Source organism: Theropithecus gelada, chromosome 14 (genome assembly GCF_003255815.1).
Source record: "Theropithecus gelada isolate Dixy chromosome 14, Tgel_1.0, whole genome shotgun sequence".
In the NCBI taxonomy this organism is placed as follows: domain Eukaryota; kingdom Metazoa; phylum Chordata; class Mammalia; order Primates; family Cercopithecidae; genus Theropithecus; species Theropithecus gelada.
In genome coordinates, this window is record NC_037682.1 from 122,464,295 (window position 1) to 122,470,832 (window position 6,538).

Here is a 6,538-nt window from a genome sequence, read left to right on the forward strand (position 1 = left end):
AGGGAGGGAGGGGGGGGGGGAGGGAAAGAAAGAGAGAAAGAGAGAAATAAATTTAATTTGAAGAGGTTGGATGTGAAACTTTATCATTTGACTCTAAGTCCTGGACTGTCTTCTCAGTCATGACTTGTGACCTAGAGAAGTCTGGCCCTGCTCTCTTAGCCTTGTTCCTGAATGAGATCCCTGATTGGTGACTTGGAAACCACATGTGTTGGAATCAAGTTCAAAGGAGCTGTACATGCCCAAGATGCCCGCTTTCCAGTGAGGAGCCTATTGGCATCCCTGTAGTCCATAGCTGAACAGACAACATTTCCTCAATCTATCTCCTCACCTGGGCTAACTTTAGTTAGGGGAAAATTTTATATCATCACATTGCTGATACAATCTATTTTTTGTGTAGTAAATCTCTATGCCTTAGTCAACAAGAGATGTGTACAAGTAGTAAAATTCATAATTTTTCCCCAAGTAAAAATAGCTTTAATGTGTTAGTTTTCCTGATTATAAACACAACATGTTTATTGTAAACAATTCAGACAACAGAGACACATATTGAGAGAATGCAAACATCACCTTATTTCCCACTCCTGAAAGGCAGTCAGCATTGAGGTCTTGGTGGGCACTCTCTGGGCATGGCCCTCCCTCAACCTGCCCACATGCCCTGCAGGAGACAGCACCGGCCTCTCTAGCTCTGCTTTGCTGAGCTGGCTGCTTCAGCGCCAACCATAAACACTAGCAAATTTGATCAGTTCTGAGGGATGGCAATGGGAAAAGAAGAAAATATTGTCTGGTGTGGTTCTAAGGCATCAGTTCTTGACTTTTAGGAGATTATAGATCTCTTTGAGATTTTGCTGAAAGACATGGATACTTTTCAGAGGACAAAAGCATCAACCTATATTCATAGAATATTTTACATACAATCTTAAGAAACATATGGACTCCCAAAAGCCCATCTACAGTTCCCTTGAATATATAGATAATATTATAGAGATAATAATATAGAGATAATAATAATATAGAGATAATAATATAGAGATAGAATATAATATATAGATAATAATATATAAATAATAATATAGATAATAATATATCTATATATAATAAAAATATATAGATAATAATATAACCTTGACGCCTTTAGGTTGAAAAGACTCCTGCTATAAAAGAAAATACAAGTGTTCATAACACATATCGTAATCTGTATTTATATATTCATTCATTTACTTATTTAATATTTCTCTCCCCTACTAGATTGCAAGTTTCGCAATAGCAGGGACAGTTTATGTTGTTCAAAGATGAACACCCAGCACCTTATAGGGAATCTGTGTCTCAGTTATCAGTAAAATGAGTTTTAACAGATGAATGAATGAATGAATGAATGAATGAATGAATGAGTGCTTATTGGTGTTCCTTTGACCACCAGAAGCTACTTAGGCATTTTGTAAATAGGTGGACTGGCTAGGGAGGTTTAGGGAGAGAGGTGTTTCAGTTTATCTTTTTTATACAGATATAAAAAGGATGGCAGGTGGGAGACCCTACCCTTAAGGGAGAGCTGGCATTGATTGTTTGGAGGACGATAGTGGCCCAGGTTTTTGAGCACTCTGCCCAATGGTCTATCACAGGAAAGTCTTTTCATCTACTTAGAAGAATTTGCCTTCCCCTGACCCAGGACAGGAAGGCACAACCCAGAATTTCCCATTGTTTTTCCAGGCCCTTGCTCCCATTATATAGTTCTAAGTGCTCACTTTTCTCTGAATTCAAGGTCGAGCCTCTCTCTCCCTCATACTCAGTACCTAGAAGATCATAGCATATTGTTCACACTCACTAAATTCCTTGCCAGTTACATTTCAATAAGAAACAATGTTCTTTGCTCCAAATAACTGGTGCTGCTCATTGACAGGTTTGCATCCGAAGAGCTCCTTGAGCTCCTTGGGCTGCATTCCAGTGGGCTCTTTCTCAAGGGAGCCTATGGTTCAGGCTTGAATACACAGTGCAGCAGGGCCTCAGAAAGTGGGAGAGAAGCACCTCATTCTCCTGAGATATTAAGCAATGCACAGAGCCAAGGCATCATCCCTTGGCCTTTGCTGCATGTCATTACCTTGTTCAGTGTACTCAGCACTAATTGCACAATAAACACAAATGTGCTTGGTGAGCTGCACAGTGTAAAGCAATAAACTGGATGGGAAGATTAGATCACAGCCACGCCATTGGGGTAAGAGGTGCAGACAGGCAGAGGGGGTGTGGAAGGAGCAGGACCAGTGGGTGGAGTGACAGAGTCTACCCGCTGGGAAGCAAGCATTGCTCTTCAATGCTGGACCACAAGAATTCTCTCGTCCCTTGCTTCTTCTTCCTCCTTGACTTGATGGGCCTTTGGGACCTCCTAGCTTTTAGCCAGACTGTTAATGCCTAGCACCTGTAGCAGGCAATCAATAAACACATGCTGATTGCAACTGGAGAATAATTTAATTCCATTATTCAGATATTTATTGAATTTCTCTATTCCAGATATCATACTAGGTACTAGAAATGAGATGATTTTCCTCTCTAGTTCTAGTCCGGAGAGAAAAATTTGCCCATAAACAATTTTTTAAAAGTACAATGTTATAAGAGCTAGAATAGACTTAGACTGTTGTTCTAGAAAAGTACACAGAAAGAAGTAACTCTCTTAGCTTACAACATCAGGAGAGCATATAAGAAGCGATCCTTGAGCGTGTATTTACCCAAGCCACATCTATTGAGCATCTATGATGTGCCAGGTGTCCTGTAAAGCATTAGAAAAAAAAAAGATGCAGAATCATTTTGGTTCTAAAGGAACTTACATTTTAGTGGGAGAGACAGACAAATGATAAGGCATTCAAGTCTAAGCACTTGTGGCGGATTGTAATAGTGTTTACAATCATTGGTTTCATCCTCTGGAGGAGTGCACATGCCCATTCTTGCCTTGCCTCCCTGAAAGAGGAGTATGTTTTTCTGCCTCATTGATGTTGGGCTGGGCCATGTAGCTTCCTGTGGCCAGTTGAATGTGAATATATGCAACCTGCGCATGTCCCATCAGAAGCTTTAAATTCTATGGCATTGTTCAACTCAGCCTCTTATGTTCCTGTGTCATCTGCCATGAGAAAGGCATGTCTCAGAAGGGGGCTTCCCTTTAGGCTTTAGTCCTAGGAGAGGGGATACATGGAGAAGACCTGAACTTGACCCACAGCCTGAAGCAGATTCATCAGCCAGCCTAATCTGCAAACATGCAACATGGATAACAAATGATATACATATTCTTGTTTTCGCATAAACTGCTGAGACTTCGGGGTTGTTTGTTATGTATTATATCCTAGTTAAATCTGCGCTAGTACTGTGGTATAATAGAAGTAAGCAGAGAATATGAAGAGGAAACATTCAATAAGTTCAAAAGCAAGCCTTGAGCAATGGTCAGCAAAAACTGCCTCGAAGAAGAGATGCATGTAAATTAAGTCCTGAGTAGAGAAGTTGGAAGGAGAGGCAAGATGATCAAAGAAGTGGGACACTCATACAGAGGCTCAAATATAATAGCTAGCATGATATATTCAAGACCATCTGGAAAATGAAGATTGGTTATGAGCTTACGTATGTACAAGGGAGAGTGTACATACGTAAGCTCATACGTATGGACAGGACAGGCTGGGGAACAGATCAGTGGGAGATAAGACTGGAGAGGTAAGAAAAACCATCTTATGAAAGACTTTTGGTGCTGTGCCAGCAGTTTGGACTTTATGTTTTCAACTATATTCACTGAAGGGATTTCAAAGAGTGGGTAGGGGAAGTAACTTGGCATTTGAAAGTGATCATTCTGGCTGCATTTGGAGGATTGGATAAGAAGAGATAGAAAACCTGAGACAAGGGAGGCAGGTAAGAAGGTGTTGCCATACAGATGAGAGAGACAGTGCAAATAGAGAGAAAAAGGTGCAGTCTGGAGATAGTCAGAGACCAGGATCCAGAAAACTTGGCAGATGATGAGAGGCAAGAGAGAGATGGGAAGACAAGAGGACTTCTAGATTTCTGGAGGAGCAGTAAGTGGATGATGATGCCGTCATCTCAACTAGGGAAATTGTGCAGGGATTAGGATTAGGAGTGGGTGATGGGAGAAGAGAATGAGTTCAGTTTGGGGCACACAGTGCTAGGTGTCCCTGAGCCATCTAATAAATGGAGATATCCTTTAAATGCTGGATCTGAGTCTGGGGCGCAGGGAGAGATCTGGCGAGAAACAGAGACTTGGGAGTTGTTAGTATAGAGATGTGAGAATGGGATTTTGTTTTGCGATTTTTAAAACATGATATGTTTAAATGGTATTAGAAAAGGCCTGGCAAAGAAAAGTGAAGTTGGAGAAGAGGAAAGAGGTGATATAATGAATGGGAAGAAGTCTCTGAGGAGGAAGAAATGCCATCTGGGGCGTTCAGGAATGACAGTGGAGAGAGACCCCGGATCCCACAGTGATGGGAACGGGAGGGGACACAGTGCAGGTGGCTGTGGGCGCAGAGTTCTTCTTAGAAGAGGGAGAAGAGCCTGACAAATGTTCATGTTATGTTCCTTTGGAGTCCCCACTCAGCACCTTATCAATGAAGCCTCTCTTTACTACCTATTTAAAATATCGATCTGCGCTTTCCCTGCCCCTTCTTCATCCTTCTCCCTGACAGCTTCACTATCAGACATACTCTATGGTAATGAACTTGATTATTTGTTTACTGTCTGTCCATTCCCAGTGGAACAGAAGCTTCATGGGGGCAGGGATTTTTGTCTGTTGTGTTTATCACTACATTCTTAGCAGCCCCTCCCAGCCAGAAGCATCCAGGACTCATGGAAGGAATACAATAAATACCCACTGAATGAATGAATGAATGAATGATGACTTCTATTTTTCCTCCAGTGAAATAGGAGGCAAAGTCATGGATAAGGGAGGAGAAGAGAATGTGACAATGGAGAAAAGACATATCTAAGGAAGGACAGACGTATTGCCATGCAGCATTAAGGCTCCAGGGGAAGGTGGAGGCCATAACGTTGTTTATGAGTTGTGATTTTCTCCAAAGTTTCTTAGCAACTCCCATGTAGAAAGGGAGATGACAGTTGGATAGATCCAGGGTTGAAGCTTTTTCTGGGTCAATATAATGGAAAAAAAGAGGGCAAGAGCATTCTGGGAACTTGACAGGAGTAGGGTTGAAATGTTAGACCATGGAGTTTTGCCTAGAGAGAGAAAGAAAGAAGAACAGAAGGGAACTGACAGATTGGGAAGGAGGAAGGAGCAGCCTTCATGGTAACAAAATTGAGAATTCCAGGCACAGTGCATTGCACATCCTAATGAATGGAGGCAGGCAAGGCATGCCCTGTGTGAGATGGAGCTGAATGAGCAGACTTGACAGGAGGTACGATGAGTCTCAGCCGGGCAAGGGTCTTACATACCGTGCTTAGGGATGGCTCTATGGAAGGGGACCTACATTTAGAATCAAGACCCAGGTTGAATTTAGACTCCGGAACTTACTGGTGTGTGATCTTTGATGAATTCTTCTCTCTAGGTCTCCATTTTCTTATTTTAAAACCAAGGATAATAATAACATTTTTCTCATGGAACATTTATGAGGATTGAAGGAGATAAGATATGCAAATTCAACTACTATATTTAAAGAAATACTTTAGATGGCATAGACACTGCATATTGCCTGTATGGAATAAGTGTTCGATAAATATTGGTATTCTATTGTGTTGTTGGTTTGCCCATTTGTTTTTTGTTTTGATAGGTCTTGATTTACACACATAGCTCTGATGGTCATGTGGAAAACATATAGGTGGGAGAGACTGAGTTGCAGGTGCAGAGAGGCTGGGAATGTCACAGCCAAGGTGGTTGTCTTGGCAGGAAACTGGAAGAAGTGAGAGGTTCATCTGACCTCTCATTAACTTTTCTGTGTCTAAGGAGTTGGGTATAAGGAAAGATGAATTGGATTCCTTATAGTTTATGTTTGAAAGACTGGTCAGATTCAAATCCTGACTCTCCCATTTATTGGGCATAAGACCTGGATCAATTACATCGTCTTTCAGTTTCATTTTTTTCTCATATGCAAACTGAGAAACTAAAGCTCACCTCAGAAAGCTATTGTGAGGATAAAATGAGATTATGTATCCTAAGGGCATCTGACAGAGGTCCCATCTGGCACTAAGTAAGTGCTTATTAAATGATAGTAGTGTTTATTGTTGATTTTGCCATTATTGGTGTCCATGAGGTTTCTGAGGTGGGGAAATCTCTGAGTTTTTCTCAACAGGTAAATAGTCATGACCTCTGTAGTTAGAAAATAATATGTGGAGAAAATAATATGTGGTTAATATATTATTTAGGACAGGTGCTAATCTCCACAACAAAAAGATACTAAATTACAGTGCTGTCAACAAAATAGAAGTTTATCCTTCTCTCATCTAACGGTCCCACAGGTAGTGGCACAAAACCAGTGGAGCAGCTCCGCCATGGTCACGTGGCTCCTGCTTCTGAGTCCAAGGCAGCTGCTCCAGTTTATTCACCCCTAAAACT